This window comes from Phycodurus eques, chromosome 19, assembly GCF_024500275.1.
Source record: "Phycodurus eques isolate BA_2022a chromosome 19, UOR_Pequ_1.1, whole genome shotgun sequence".
NCBI lineage: Eukaryota > Metazoa > Chordata > Actinopteri > Syngnathiformes > Syngnathidae > Phycodurus > Phycodurus eques.
In genome coordinates, this window is record NC_084543.1 from 2043342 (window position 1) to 2060317 (window position 16976).

Genomic DNA, 16976 nt, shown 5'->3' on the forward strand with positions numbered 1-16976 from the left:
CAACAGTTAAATAGTTTTTAAAATTAAAAACAAAGCGCAGAGGAACGCATACAATTCATATGCAATAATTAATTCCAATAAAAATTAAAATTTAACTTCCAACAAGTGAAATAAAATATTGAAGTCATTTATAAATTAAGATTTATTAATATATATATATATATATATATATATATATATATATATATTCAGTGTATAAAAATATATATTTTTCAATGTGTTATCATTTTAACAAATACTTTGCTTGCTGCATACAACAGCAGATGCCTTTATGAAGACCGATTTGTGAGATTGACACATTCATGAAAAAAACCAAACATCTAATTATATTCCTTTTATTGTGATAACGCCATTTATCGTTTATAGCGGTTTCGCTCCGAACGTGAGTTCACATTTAGGCTTCTTTACCGCATAATTTCCCCCCGCCTGAAGAGACGTCGGACCGCCTTTCAAAATAATCTTGACGGGTCGCGCGCTGGACGACGGTGTTGGGTTTCAACTTCTGTGGGGAGTTGTGATCTGTTCTAATGAGAAATAATAATAATAATAAAAAATGCATCTTCGACACAAAGCGTCGCCGCGCTGAGGCTGTGAGATAGACGTCGGATTAAAAAAAAAAGAAAGAAAGGAAGGAAGGAAGGGAAGGGAAAAAACAATTCCTGGCCTTTTCGACGAGATAAATTTAATTTCTTTGCTATTTGGAGGTCTTCTTTGAAAACAGGCAATCGTAATGAGCACATTCAAAACCGGAGAATAGATTTACCCTCCCGCTTCAAATGAGCCGGCGTTATCGGCGTCCGTCATTCGCGCTTTCCCATTTTCCAGCTGCTAATTGATGTTTTTGATGTCAGCGAGGGAAAAATTCAAGTAAATGTCACATGTGAACCGGCGTGGAAGTTAATAAGATTGACTCCGTCGGGCGGAATCCGCAATGAACGGAGGGAAGCGCGTAACGGTCGGTGGTGGGGGGGTGACGGCGGGTTTGCCCCGTCCATCAGGCGAGGAGAGAAATTGACACCTTCGGATGAAGAATTTCGCTTGCTCGCAAACAAAAACAAACGAAAATGTTCCCTTTTTCTCGAGAGCCGGGTGTTTTCTTCCTGATTAGAGCTCAGGTTTTTCCAGAGGGGGGCTGAGCTTTTCCGTCTTACGGTTCGAACAATACGCGTTTTTAATGCCGTTTTGAGTCTGAAAAGCCTTACTGCTTCATAAAGGGTTAGTTTAGGATTTGGCTAAAAAAAAAAAACCTGCACCGATATAAGTTGGGGTCAGCGCATATGCTTGGCCGATGGGTAACGGAGCCTGAGATTAAATCCCCTCCAAATAAAAGGATGGAAGCACCACCAGGGTCGCACCATCTTGAGCCATTTAGCGAGCTCTGGCGACTCGTCAAACAGCAATGTTCGAATTAACACAAATAAAATACATCTAAAACCTATACAAACGGTAGTTTTTTTTAGTATTATTAAATTCATTCTTTTCAACTCATTTGCATGCCCTTTACGAAGCACTTGAGAGTCAAATATATGCAATTGTCGCATGGATTATTTCGGTTCAGTGCGGTTTTTTTTTTTTGTTTTTTTTTGGGGGGGGGGCCTAAATGGGCCATGACCCCCCCAGGTGGTCGTCTTTTTGAAACTAAAAAAAAAAACAAAAAGTAGCTTCTGCTTGCATTGAGCCCTTGGAGGATCGCGGATAAGGGACATTATTCTCGGAATAGGCAATTAATTCCGCTGGCAACGATCGGTTGGAGCGTCTCGCCCCCCAGCCCCGCACCGCCCCCAACCCCCCGCCAACGCCGTCCCTCCAAACGCCCTCCGTTCGCCATTTGAAATGCTAACACAATGAAATATTTTTCTATTGCTCCGTGTCCCCTCGGTTAAGCCGCCACCGGCCGCCGGCGAAGAATTTCATCGACTGATGAGACCACAGGCGTGCCCGATAAAAAGGTTAACTGTACGTGACACGCACGCAGAGTAGCCCGCCGCTACCTTGAACTCTCAAGTTGGCCGTAACTTTTGTTTGACTTTATCCCCATTGTTGCCGACGGGCGTCCATGTTTGCTCGCCAAAAGCGAAGAACAAAGTTGTTTTCCTGAAATGAAATGGAGTGATTACTTCCTCTTGCTTACATTTTGGACGGAACGTTAATCAAAGTCGGGATACTTTCATCACCGTGATGAGCGAGATTAAATTATATTATCATGAAAATATACCCCTTTATACCTCAATTGACGTATGAGCACAAGATCGTCCAGATGTCGGCTCGTATCTCGAAAAACTCCTAGGCGGGTTACTCGTATCCGTTCGATTTTGTCTCTATTGGGCTGCCATAGTTCTGTTTCCTGCGGAACACGTGTATTGTCGTTTTATGGCTCTGTTGTGCTGCAGTAGTTTGACACATTCCTGCTTCTGTACTTTAGGCAAGGTGTATTCTATATGGAGTTTCCATTGCCGTGTCATCTATCTCCAGCTTCCTGTTGCGCAACAAATTGTACTGTAGTTTATTGCTCAATTGTGTCAGCGTAGTACATTATATCGTTTGAGCATCGTCATCGCAACGTACATGTGCGCAATAGTCACATCGCAGGGTCCGGTCCTGCGATGCTGGTCAACTGAGATGCAGTCAAGCAACTGCAATATTAATAAGTGACCAGCAGAGGGACCTGCTTGGACATGCTAACAAGAGTAGCACTGATGTTACGGTAAATTATAATGACCCTTCAAACAGCACACACGGAGCAACCCAAAGTGTTTTATACTTCTTGTATGCTAACTATTCATGAGGATGTAAAACTATGACACGCCTGCATTTAATGTCGCTCTTCTTAATGTAACAAACAAACACATCTCGCAACAAGTTACACTTGCAAAAAAGTGTAAAATGCCAGATTGAATAAAACCAAACAAATAGTGTTAGGAATGTGCTCATGACTACACAGTATAATAACAAGGCACGTTAAAAAATGATTTTAACTTCATGTCTGGCCGCAGTATTAGCTGCTCAATACTACAGTGCATTTAAATACAGGTCGACTTCATAAAAATGACTTGGTATATTTTTGTGATCTGCCGAACATAGTTTATTTTCTACTGAAGCTATTATAAACTGTCCAAACAAAGCAGAGAGGGAAAATGTGTCATGAGTCCTGTATTTTTTTCACTTCGCAATATACATCACAGGGTTAAAAAAAAAAAAAAAAAAAAGTCCTCATGTCATTTTTTCCCCCCAGTATTATGAGCCCTCAATGTGGATTTTCTGTTCGTCATTTTGCAATGGGTATTTTACATTGTAGAACCAAAGATTCCCCATCTTCCTGTTACGCAAGCGAGTGTTCTGGTCTTTATGGCTCAGTTGTCGTGTCGCCGTGGATTGAGCCGTTCCCGCTACTGTACATTTTGCCATTTCACAAGCTGCCGTGCGTATTTCTCGCCGCCTTTGTGTTGTCTTATCTGGGTTGTGCTGCGTGTGTGGAGAGGGGGGGAATCCAAGATGGCACATTTCTTCCACCTTCAGGGACGAGGCGAGGAGGTAGACCGCCTGGGAGTGGGAGGTGGAGGAGGATTCCGGATTAAAAATTTTTTTATATATATATATACACACACACACACACACACACAGACACACACACACACAGACTGTATATGTAAGGGTGTGGAATAGGTACGCTCGCTTCGTTAACACACAAGCACACACACGGTGATTGGGGGGGTTGTGAGGACCGAGACGCGTGACTCCTCATGGCTGCAGCTTCTTCATAACAACACGCCATTAGAAATGGCGGGCCTGTCGATCAGTCCCGCCGACATGACAGCTTCGCCGCGAGGCCGGCCGACTCTTTGGAGTGCGCGCGGCGGCGGCGGCGGCAGAAGCCCAAGTAGAAGTAGCAGCTCCCTCTCCCGTTTCTCCTCACTAATTGGCCAAGGTTTCTTTTTATACATGCTCGTGAGGTGGGAGGTTTATTTATTTATTTATTTTTTTTTAACCGCTTCCACTTCCTTGTTTTTTTTTGGGGGGGGGGTTTGTTTTAAACAACACCGTCACTTATCCCAGCGGTTGGTAAAGTCAGTTTTTTTTAATAATGTGCAAATCTATTTACCGTAAATAATGAAATAAATGTTGGTAAAATACTTTCACATATGAAGCATGAATTGAACGAACAATAATGAGTTTATTAAAATACAAATATTTAATCTGTCAATTTTTTTGCCCTAAACTTGGTTAGTTAAAATATTTAAATAAATTGAATAAATGATGCATTTTGTAAATTAATTTGCCTCATTAAATAATTAGCAAAATGATTTACTGTGAATAATGAAATAAAAAACTGAAATTATGTTGCATACTTTTATTAAATTAAAAACATTTTTTGAAAATTAGCGTAATTGTTATTACAATTTATATTTAATCTATTGTATTTAGCCTTTTTTCCTTAAAAAGTAATTGTATATTATTTATTCAGTTTAATTAATTTATACATTGATTAATTGCTAATTAATTCAAACTATTTGAGATATTTAACATTTTAATGTACATAAAATCTCTCAAGTAGTTTGAATTAATTAGCAATTAATTTATTAAATAATTAATGAAGTATAATTAAATAAATCATTGTTACCCTTCATTGGATACATGTAAATGTAATTTGTAATTTCTTGTAATTTTTCATTATTTTTTGATTTATTAAAAATACAAAAAAATAAATGTTGGTACAATCATCAGTTTACATTATATCTTTATTATAATTTAACTATACTAACTATAACTAATTTAACGATAAATAATACAACGAAAATGAGCATGTGTTTATAGAATTATTAATTTATTTTGAATTTTTTTTTATTTGTTCTCTTTTTTTTTTTTTTTTTTTTTAAACCATCTGTCTGGTTTGAAGTTCAAATGTGGCCCTTGAGCACAAAAGTTTGCACACCCTGTGTGCGTGTGCAGGGGGTTGTGGGTATATTGTAGTGAGGTTTTTTTTTTTTTTTTTTTTTTTCTCCACCCCGCCTCCCTCCACCACATATTCAATATCTTTAACCACCAACTTAACACAGTATGCATTTATGTCTGTAAATGTAATATTTTTGTTGTTTTTAGCGGTTTAACGCTATCACATTGCACGTCGGGATGATGATGATGGTCAATTGGTGGGGGGGGGGAGGTCTTATAGTTACGTGTGCACCGCCGGCATTGTTCCATCTCTGTTTTTGTTTTTTCTCAGTGCTGGGATTTGACATTGACTCTAGGCAATATGCATCAGCGCCTGATACGCGGTAGGGATCGTTGCGAAAAAGAGAATAAAGTCTTTGTCAGTCGGGATAAAAGGGAGGAACGAGCTTTTATTTCTGTTTTTTTTAATTGCAATTTTCCCCCGCACTGCTTAAATTCATACATACATAATTAAGTGAAGCTGTCATTTCCCCCCCAGCTGTTTAACGCCAATCCGCATTTGATTTATCGCAGAGCCCCTCCCCGCCCCTCAAACCTCTTTCTTGCTCCATCAAACACGTAAGTAAGTCGCAGAACGTCAACGCAGTTGTCAGCGAACGGCTGTTTTGTCGCTTTGCTGACTTGTCGCGACACGCCGGGCCCGCCGCGCTCTTAATTCCGCCGCTCGACAAACTAGGCAAAAAAGGGAGGAGGAGGAGATAAGCGAGCTTTAAATGTTTAACTGTCATCTGTTTTAGGCCTCTTAATTAAACAGACACGGCTTAGCCGCCACACACGCGCAGACACGCGAGCATCCTCTTGTCGATGATTAATGAAGCCGTTAATATTTATGTCACGTTATAAGTGACATAAAGTGGACGGTACGTAAAACGCGTCTTATAGTGGTTTTAGATTCAAAAGAATTGTCTTCAGTTTCGACTTTTCCTTTTCCATGACAATTTATCCTTAATTATCTCTCTGATGTGAGCATTTGTTTCCCATCGTTAGCCAGGAGCATCATTCAAAAATGATTTGTCTTCAGCATATTGTTGTGGCTTAAACAAAACCTCTAAAAACATGGTCCGCTCTGAGTGGTCCTATTTCTTATTTACCATCCTCGGATATCATAATATCTCTTAAGAGGTTAGCGTTTAAAGCAGCAACATTTGCCCTCCTTCAAATCACTGCAATGTTAGCATTTGCTGGACCCCAAAACATGATCACATTACTATGTTAGCGGGAGAAATGATGCTATCGCTATGAGGTTAGCGTTTGGCTCGTCTCCTTAGCTGTCCTTCAAAACGTACTCATCGTTAAGATGTTGGTATTTGCCGCACTTAAAAATGATCATCTAACTTTGATGTTAGCATTTGAGGTCGTTGGGAACGTTCTTATCTGTCATTCATTTTGCTGTCCTTGAAAATGATTGCGTTAGCGTTGTAAGCAGCATTATTTGCCGACATATCTTTGTCTGTCGAATTGGCATTATTTCCTGAATGAGAGGTGTCAAATTTAAAATATCTCAAATGCAGCTCCCTTAAGCCCGCGGAACAAATGTTCCTAAAACGTACTACCTCCACCCAGTGGTAATAATAATAAAAAGAGAGTGCAGGTGTGATTGGCAGCGCGCCGCATTTAATGTCGTGTGCCTTAAGCGGAGTGGGTGGTGGGTGAGGTGCTTGTGTTGTTCAGCACACAATAGTGGCGCTATCTCCCGACCACTCTCGCTTTGTCTCTGTCATTGTGCACCTTATTACACGCCGTATTGGCCGTGAAGAATCCTCCATCCTCGCTTCGTCTTTTGCGCCCTGAATGTTAATGCCGAGAGTCGCGTTGCATTTTTCCAATCTGTTTCGGTTGTCATTTGAATCCGAAAGCACATCTGTACAAAAGCACTTGTGTGGAAATAAAATAAATAAATATGAATACGCCATCAATTTCAGTTCGGAAAGTATTCAAAAACATCTGCACAAATGATCTGAAATCTCAAGGATGTTAGCGTTTGGTAGCAGCATCGTTTGCCATCCCGAGAAAGGTGATTTGCGTCCTTCAAATCGTTTCTGGCTGAAGCCGGATTCGGATCGGGTTGAGTGTGAGGGGATTTTGGGTGAGGGTTTTTTTTTTTTTTTTTTTTTTTTAATATATATATAAATACCCCTCCCGCTCCCCACCCGTGTCCTGTGAAGCCCCCGCTCTCCTGATCAAAGCGTGGCTTGTTTTATGTGGCTGGCCGCGGCCACTTTGAAGTGGGCCGAGTCACCTACAGCACTCACTTCATCAACTTCACGAGTGTCTTAATAGCAGATCAATAAGTTTCAAAGTCGCCGCGTTAATTTGATACCAGCGCCGATGTGATCACGCTGGGCTTCTTTCGCTCTCTCTCTTTCTCTCTATAGCTCGCTCGCCCTTCCCTCTACATCTCCGGAGCTGTTTTTAGGCGGCGGGATTCATTTGCTCAACAATTAAAACTTCATTGGGATTCTTTTTGAAAATAGATAACATTTATGGGACTTGGACAAAAACGATCTCTCGGTGATGTGACGGCTTTGTTCATCAAAAACGATCATATCTATATGTCTTTATCATTCCCAATATATATTTGTGAATCACCGGATACTTTTTATTCACTCAATTCCATTTTGTTTTATTTTGTATTCGTATGACCTTTTACCCTTTTTGAAATTGTGTGCATTAAAAACGATATGGTTTGTTTTATTTATTGTGAATTGCAATCGTTGAGCAATGTTTTTTATTTAAAAAAAACTGTAGCCCAAATAACCTCTTTAACAGCTTTATTTATTGTTTACATTAGATTTGTGTTATGTGAATCATCAAATCATGTTCTTTATTTTGAGCAGTTATTTTTACGTAGTATTTATTGTCAGTTTTTAATTTGAGATATGTTTGATTCATTTTTTACAATATAATTTGAAATGACTTATTTGAAAAGTTTTGATATTTAAAAATCAGGCTTGTCTCCTTAATTCACTAAATCTCTCACAAAACGTGCTCATGAACATATTTTGAACGTTGCTCCTAATACTTTCAGTGAAATGTAAAAATATGCATCATCCGAATGAATTCAAACATGAAATAATTTTAAAGTTCTACATATGAAGCGTATTGAAAAATACCCGACGGCTTTTGGGCGCAAGGACGAATTAGCCAACTTTCTCCCGCGCTCGCTGCCGACTTGAGAAAAAGAAAACACCATCTGTGTGCCGGATCTGCACCCGGAGAACAAAAGCCAATTTAGTGTGTTCATCTGAGGGTTGCTAATGGTATTAGGGCGGCCCGCGGGGTGGTCGCCCGCCGCCCGGCCGCTCGGGCCTGGCGAGGGCCGCCGCCGCTTGACCCCCGCCGCCGATTCGCAGGACGGTTGCCGTTTGTGCCCCACATCTGCCGTTTTTGAAAATTCTTTTCGCTTTATTTCACAAAGAGAACTCGTCATGATCCCGGGACAAAGCGATGGTGGGGGAAAAGGGGCATACATAATGGTACAAAAAAGGGGCCAAAATTCACATTTGCAATTTGGGAATTATAATTGTTGTATGCTTCGGCTGGTGTTTGTGTCCCACATCTGCCACTTTTTTTTTTGGGATTATTCTTTGGTTTATCGGGGTTTGTGACAAAATAACAGAAGTGGCAAAATAATGGCAGGAAATGGGTACAAAAAAAAGGCAGAGGTTCACATTTACAATTTGGCAAATTCACATTTTTTTAAAGTTTAGGCTGGCGTTTGTGTAAAATGGGGATGATTATTCTTTTGGCTTTGTTTCACACGGATTTATAATAATGGTAGCAAAAGGGCAAAATATTGGAAAGGGGCAAAATAATTGTAAGGAAAGTGCAAAATAATGGTTGGAGTCGGGGCAAAATGGTGGTTGGAAAGGGGAGACAAAAATGTGGGAAGGGCAAAATAGTTGAAAGAGAGGAAAAAATAATGATCAGAATATCGGCAAAATTGGTAGGAAAATGGCAAAAATATTGGTAGGAAAAGAGCACAAATAATGCTAGCAAAGAAGCAAAATATAGGTCCAAAAAGGAGGAAATAATTGTAAGAAAAGGGCAAGATAATGATTGGACGGGGCAAAATTACAATAGGAGAAGGGGATAAAATATTGGTAGTAAAAGGGTAAAATAATGGTAAGAAAGGGGACAAAAATGCTAGGAAAAGGCAAACATATCACATAAACAATTTGGGAATTCTTCAAATTTTGCCCTGACTTGGAATGACATAATAATAAAAAAAAAAAGAAAAATGCCAAAGTGACAGGTTTGATGCGTCTTTTTTTTTTTTTTCCTCCTCTCTTCCGCGGACAAGGATGCATTCGGGGGCCGCCTGTGTGGTCCTCGGCGGTCGGCCCGGCGGCGCTCTGCCGAGGGAGACGGCCAACGATGTTTTCTTAATAAATCTTTCACGATGAATTTAAGCACCGCTTGTGGCAAAAATCCACTGTCCGCACAAAAAGATGACTAAATCCCATACATCTCTCATCAAAATAATAAAATCTAAGATTTCAACTATTCTTCCCCTTTTCCACCCCCTCAAGTAAGTATGGAATCTTGCTTCATTAAAAGTGTATTAATCTCGCCTGGTCTCGTGGGAGGCACCTTAAAGACGATGTTGTGTCTTTTTCTCTAAATTGTCAGAGGGGGAAGAAGGAAAAAAAAAATCTTCCAGATTTGGTCCCTGTCAGTCAGAAATAATTGTGTGCTTAATCTTGTCCCTGATGGATGACTCGGAGTTCAGCAATGGGCCAGCTCCAATGACAAATACAATATTAATATTCATTAACCGCTTTGACAATGCTAATTTTGATGCAGTCGTAAAAGGGCCTCGCAAAGTTGGCGGCCAAAAGCATCAGAGCGCTGCGCAAGGTGGCGAGATAATTTGTGCTGCTTTAGCGAGCGAGCGGGCGCGCGTGCGGCGGCGGCGAGGCTTTTTAAAGTCTTAAAGCGGAGAAGAAGAAGAAGGAGGAGAAGAGGAGGAAAAAAGAAGGGGGGAAAAGGCAAGGTAGCACAAACAAAATAAAAGAGAAAAGGGAAAAAGTTCAGACACATTGGAAAGCAGGACAGCGGAAGTAATACGATCAAGAGACGCGGCTGGAAAAGATTTGACACCTTCAATGTGAAATACTTCTTTTTTTTCTTTTCTTTTTTTTTTTTTTTTTTTTTTTTTTAAAACACAAAAACCTCCCAAAAAACTGGCAACAAAAAGGAGAGGACGCACAACATGGTAAGTCGGCGCATTCTTGATTTTTCTTCCCCGTTCTTTTTTTCTTTGTTGAATCTTTTTGATCTTTTCAATTATCACCATTTGAAGATCAATAGTCATTTTTTATCTGCGGCGGTTGAAAGGCTCACAGCGGTGGCGAGCGGCGGCTGGTCGGATCGCGGCTTTAAGAGTGGGCTTCCTCCTCCCGTCGCCGCCACTCGGCCCCAATTTTCCTCCGCCGGCTCCTCCGCTTTGCATTTAGTATTTTTTTTCTGGCTTTTTCCTTTACAGCCGCCGCCGCTGTTGTTGTTTGTCGGCGTCGTCGGCGTCGTCGGCAGGGACTTTTTCAGCAGTTGCTCTTTTTGCCGCTTTTGCCCCCGGTAGAAAATCTTCAGAATGCTTTTTCCACCCCTCAATTTTGCGTCTAACGTAGTGTGACTGGAGCGTGGATATATATATATATATATTTATTTATTTTTTCTTCCCCGTGGTGGGGGGGATTACTGACATGACGGGAGAGACACCCCGCTGCTCGAGTTTAGCCAAGTTAGGGCAACTCCGAAAAAGACGCAACACTCCGCTCGCCTTATGTCCGCCGAGCCGGTGAGTGAAAGCCCCTCTTCTTTTTCTTTTCAATTTATCAAAGACGGGAGACGTGGACACAAAAGGGCCGATTGCACGGGGGTGGGGGGGTGTGGGGGGGGGGCGGCGGCGGAGGATATGAAGACGCGCAAGGGGGAGAGCGAGGGAGTCCCGGGCGGACGGCGTGACGGAGTGCCTGGTCGCGCCCGGGCGCGTCCGGCCCGGCGGGATCGGCGACATCGGCCGGACCCCGAAGGGCCGGCGCCCGCGCGGCGTTCGCCGGCGCCGCCGTCTTCTTATCGGCTTAACCCATCGGGGCGTTAGCGAAGGGGGGCTGCCGTTGACGAGGTGCTGCCCCCCAGTGGATTAGTGGCTGACATGGTGGTGGGAGTCTGCTTGGAGTGAGTGCACGAGCACGAGTGGCAGCATGCGCGTTTTAACCAGGAAGCGAGCAGCATCCCCAGTTCAGCGCTTTTAAATGGTAAGACTTTTCACACTTTAAAAAAAAAAAAAAAAAGTGCAATTCCATTTCTTTCCTGCATGGCTGTAAATATTAGCTCCGATTTTCTTTTTTACTTTTTTTTTAAAATCTGTGGTTATGTCTCTGGGCTCCGTTTGGGTAATTTATAACACTTATATTACTAAGTGACAGATTGACAATTTGGATTAATGAAAGGCAGCGTTTGATTGCTTTGTCCTGACAGGCTGACGCGGATGTATTAGTTGAAGGCATCCGGCTAAATATTATTATTATTGGTATTGTTTACTGTCTGTTAGAATTGAAATGAATGAAGCCATTAATTTTATTTAGCAAATTTTCAATTGGTATTGAATAGAATTTGGATTGTTTGTCTTTGTAGTTTGCCACTAAATCTTGTGGATTTTTTATGTGGGTTTTTTTGTCCAATGTGATATTAAACGACAACAAATAAAGTAAACATTTAAAATACACTTTTCTCCTTCAAATAATTTGTTTTAATTAAAGAGAGAAGATATAAAAGTTATAATCACATGGGTAAAAAATACAAAATAATTAAAAAGCAGATCATCAAAATTGAAATGTGATCCGTGCTTTCTTAATTGTTGCGACAGTTGGAAACTATTCCCGCCCCCTCACTCTGCTTTTTTTTGGTGTTGTTGTTGATGCCATTGTGTCGGCGCGATGGCGAGCTGTCCGTCACTTTCGGTTTACTCAAGAAAGTGCACGTGGGACAAAAGGGAGGCGGCGGGAGCGTGGCAGGCCCGGCTGAATGGACGTGGAGGGCGGGCAATTAGTCGGCGCCCGGTCGTGGGGCTCTTTTACTTGTCAAGCCGGGGAGCCCCCCCGCCGCCCCGCGCGCTATTGTGCGTGACATTCCCTGGACTCAGTTTAGTCTTTTTCGGGCCGCGGGACAGGGCTCGCTGCGACGCGGCCTCCGGGATGCTCGGAGAACATTTGCATTTGGATTTGCATATTTGAAAAAGTTTGAAAGATGCACACCCTCACAGAAATCAAGCTTTGACAAACGCCCCGATAAACTAGGTAGATAAAAGATGTGGATACTGGGTTTTCTCTTTCCAATTAAATAATTGATGTGTTAGAAATTAGCACGTTTAAACTTTCATTTAAGCTTTAATCAGTGGATATTTCTTGAAAGATACAGTGCACACATTTAAATAATGTATGCTATAAATATTTAATTTGATGTGGTTCTTGCTGTTAGGGGTTAGGTCATTAAAGTATACATTTGCAATTTAAGGCTGCAAAAAAAAAAAAAAACGTTAAACCAAAATATTTTTGGAGCACTTTGGATTTTTACGTGCAAGGATAAATTGATGAAAATGTAAAATTGGAATATTCCAAAATGTAACCCGTTCTCGATTCGCCTCTATGTGAATGGACGTTTATTCTCTTTCATTTCATTGTAACGCAACAAGGTTTTATGACATTATTTCTCTGCAATTTTCCAAAAGCACAAATAGTTGCGAGTCACTAATTCCGTCACCTTGTCCTTTGGTACAAACAATGGAGTAAGTTTGGACCCTGTTGAGACATTTTGGGGTGAAATTGCTGAAAATATTCTTTAAATCAGGAGCTCTTGTACTTTAAATAGCCCGCTAAAGTATTTGATCTGGCCCTAGCGAATGACAGCCAACAAATACTCCGAATATAGAGTAATAAACTTGATGTAAAAAAAAAAAAAAAGGTTCCCTAGCCCTGTTGGAACCACAGATTCTTGGTTGGCAAGGGGACTGCCCTCGCTTTGTGAACTATGTTGTATTTTTTTCCCCTTCTTTCTTTCTCCCCTCTTTTCCAGCGCTTTTCATGCTACCGGTTGGTCTGTGAGCATCCTGGGGGCACAACAGCGCCCCCCCCCCCCCCCCTCCACACACACACGCACACACAAGTACACACTTACAGCGGGGATTTATTATTATTTTTTTGTTATTAACTATTGTTGCCTGAGCTCATTTCCCCCGCCCCCTACTTGTTGTCACCGGCATCAAAACTTTCCGCGAGGTGAGTGTGTGATGGATGAGGTGGGATGAGGTAGTAGTAGGCCTCGCAGCCTGGCGGGGAGCTGCTCAAATGACTAACACCCTTGGGGAACAATGGTCAGCCACGGGCGAGTGTAAAGAGAGAGTGCACAATGAACACAAGTTCACCCACACACATACACACGCACACGTCACTCGGTGCGGGAAGGCGGAGAGGAAAGAAGAGGCCTAACGGTGCTGGAAAAGGGAGCGTCTGTACACCGCAGAAGGTGGAGCGAGGGAGGGCAGGGGTGGGAAAAGAGTTGCTTGGGGGAGGGGGGGGGGGGACTCATGTACCCGTGCGATGGATCTCCGGCCGGGTCGGGGCAAACGCGAGTCCTGGGCCCGGGACTGCTCCAGAGGGTGGGCGGCTGGCACCTCAGTCTGAGCAGCTGGGTGAGTAGGCCGCACCCCTTTTTTTCGGCGCCCCTTTTTCTGACAGGTTGTAGTTTAAGGGGGGGCAGGCACCTGCTTTTAGTTGAAGTAAACATGCTAAGCGTCATGCGCTTGAAAAAGCCATCATCCTAATGCATTTATCCAAGTGTTTTTTCCCCCCAGTCAAAAGCAATGTTATTTACCCGACAAAACCGTATTTAATCAATCTCATGTCTTATCCATGGGAAGAAACAAATTCAATCAGCTGACAGCCTAACACGTTCTTTTGTCGGCGTCCAATTCAAACTCTTGATTGCCAGCCTTTCAAGTGAAATTCTGCGGGGCTGATTGCATTTCAAAAGGCAGAATTCACTCGCGCTCTTGACACAATATCGCCCGTTTAACTCAGGTACGAGAGCTCAAGAGGCTGTTTACGAGGAGCGGAGAGGAAGGTTGCCGGTGGTGGCGGGCTTCGGGGGGGGAGCGGCTTGAACGCACGTGTGCGCCTGAGAGTCGATTTGTCAACACTTCCACCAAATAGCACTTCATATTTAAGCTACTATTTATGTGTGACACATCAGAACGCGTCCTCTCCGCCATTCCATTTGATGTGCCGACTATCAAAGACGCGGCAAGCGGGAAAATGAGCGCTGCCGAGCGACCTGAGCGGCAGCGCGAGGACGGGGGAGCAAAGGCTCTGGCCCACATAATATTTTTGTTCCGCACTCTGATCAAGCGAGTCGGCGCGTTACGAATGCAAAGTGAATAATTAAGCTCGATAAAACATCCAGGGGTGCCTGCAGCTTTTTTATGGCCCCCGGAGATGCGTCCTCTCCCGGCAAAGAGTTCAACACTTTCGGGCTGACCAAGAAATATGATTTGTGAGGGCTAATCAGATCCAGCCTCTGATAAACCTTTCATTTATCTCAGCGCTTCATATTCCGTTGCCGTTAATCTCTTAAGTATTCCTTTTAGATTGTCTGCTTGAATCTGAGGATTTGAGCTCGAGCTTCGAAGGGAGCATTCAAACCCCCTGCCCCGCCAAAAAGAAAAATAATCAACAGATTTCGACAGGCTGACATTTATGATATTGGACTTATCCTGTCACTCTGTGATGCACTTTTTTTCTGCCTGGTGTCAACTTCCTTATTTTCCCAGCCTGCACCGGAATGCGGAGGCCTGAAAGGAGCCCAATCCGTCATGCCTCAACCTCGCCCCTGCCGCGGCCTCGCTTGCAGCTCATTAGCTGCCGGCGAGCTGTTGTGACAACTCATCATATCGTGACACAAAGCAGAAGAAAGGCAACGGCGCTCTAGCGTAGGACGGGCCCTCCGGGGGCCCGTAAGGTCGGCACCTTCACGTTTAGGGCCCCCGCGAGGTGCCGTCAGGCGGAAACGCGGGGCCAACAGCTTTTTCCTGTCCGGCCTTCACCTCGCCGCCCTGCTGCCTTTGTCTCGTTCTGTCCTGCTGTCACTTTCTGAGCCCCTGGGCTGCCTCCTGCGCCCCTCCCCTCCCACTCCTTTCTCTCACTGGAGGTCTGACTTGAAGCATCACATTGATTTGACCGCTTTCCCGGGGGCTCTTTTTACAGTTAGTGACCGCTCTTTCCAAAAGTGCATTATGCGCGTTGGAATTTTAAGCCAGTCGCAGCGCTGAAATAACGATCAGGCCGGTCATCTCTGGTACTACACACATTCGATTTCCGTCGTCATGTGGATCTGATGGTTCTCGATAGACCGCAGTCTGGTAACCGAACGGCAGGGTGCCAAAAACTACAGACCGTTGCGAGCAGCGTGGTAGAAAAAGTGACTAAAACCTCTTTTTAATGCAAGCCCCACAGTTGGAAGTAGAAGTAAAGCAGTGAAGAAATAGAACTGCTGGCAATATCAGTAGCATAACCAGAGGTGGCAAATCCCACGCCTATGTTCGAGTGTGTTGCCTTACTCAGCAAGCAGGCGCCCTGCGTGTCGCGGACAATAGAGGAAGTCTGTGTATTCATTGAGGCCAATTGTTTTTCAGGGTCTTGTGAATGCGAGGTGTCTTTTGGAGGCTTTGTCTGATGCTATTTTTGTTTGCTCTAGTGACGAAGGATGCGAGTCAGCAGGGTGTCGGAACAGGAAAGCTTTCTTTCTTCTTACCTTGGCCCTTGTGGAGAAGCCTCCCACGTCGCCCGCTTTTTTTTTTTTTTTTTTTTATCTCTCGGGGCTTTGTTGTGTCGATGTTGCGCGACTGAAACTCCCTAGCCTCGCCGGCGGTCGTGTGTGAGGATTCAGAGCAGGTGCCAGGCCCTGTTCCTGCAGGGACCGCCGGGTTCTCGCGTTGCCGTCGTCATCAACCGGAGCGGATGTGACCTTGTGATGCTCGAGATGATCGATCGCTCGTATTATAAGAGACCGTTAGCCATGTTTCCGCGAAGTGCGTAACTAGCCAGACATTAAACAACAATGGACGACATCTGGAATTTGCTGGGGGTTTTTTGTTTTAATTTTTTTTTTATTTTTTTTTTTATACAAGACAAAATTTCTTTGAGGAAGTGCACTTTGTATCCGTCTGTCCCACTGCACAGGAATAATGATTCTCTGACATACCACTAAAGTTTGTGCCTCACAAAGAAAGGGGGCTCGGTATGAATCAGACATTTTGGTACTCAACTCTAGGAAGTCCAAAAGGTTTTTGCTTACTGTACCAAAATGCTAAAAGCGGGTTTCTGATGTAAATCCACTGGTCTGTAGCCCTTTGCCTCTCTTTAAGTTGGGACTCTGCATTTTGTCCAACTGTCCTCTCAAAGGCCAGCGCCAGTGCACAAAAGATTTCCTTCAAATGGCCAGTAAAGCTTTTCAGAGTGCAGATGAAGAATCGACAACATTCTTTCACATCATTACCCGAGGGAGGAGCAGGGATTCGTGAAGGAGGAGGTTAGGAGGGGAGAAGAGGAAGAGGAAGAGGGTTGGGGGTGTGGGGGCTAGGAAAGAGAGGACGAGCGACAGAACTCGTCAGCTGCATGCGGCAGCTGTCATCATCTTGTTTTTTTCCTCCCCATCATCCTTCTATTCTGGATGTGCAGATCAGATCGCGAGCGCCTTGGTTTGTGTTTCTTTCTAACGAATCCCATTCCGCCTCGCCCCCACCATCCCAAGTCGACACACAGGCACATATACGCCCTCCCTTCCCCAACCTTCCACCGAACCCTCCCTCTTCTACCCGAGCCCTACTCCTCCACAGCCTTTTCAGCTCGGGGCTGTGAATGAGTCCCAGGAGTCTCGCTTGCCTCCCTAGAGTCCTGCGGAGGTTCATTATTCTTTCATTGGGACCATGGCAATAGGGAATGCCCCCCCCAACCCCTCTTCCCACCCAC

The 16976-nt window shown here is 43.6% G+C and overlaps 1 protein-coding gene across 27 annotated transcripts in view; it reads left to right on the forward strand.

The window, feature by feature from the left end:
• The window catches only part of tcf7l2 (transcription factor 7 like 2), a 100098-nt gene that overhangs the window by 62154 nt on the left and 20968 nt on the right, over nucleotides 1-16976 (forward strand). The window lies entirely within an intron of this gene.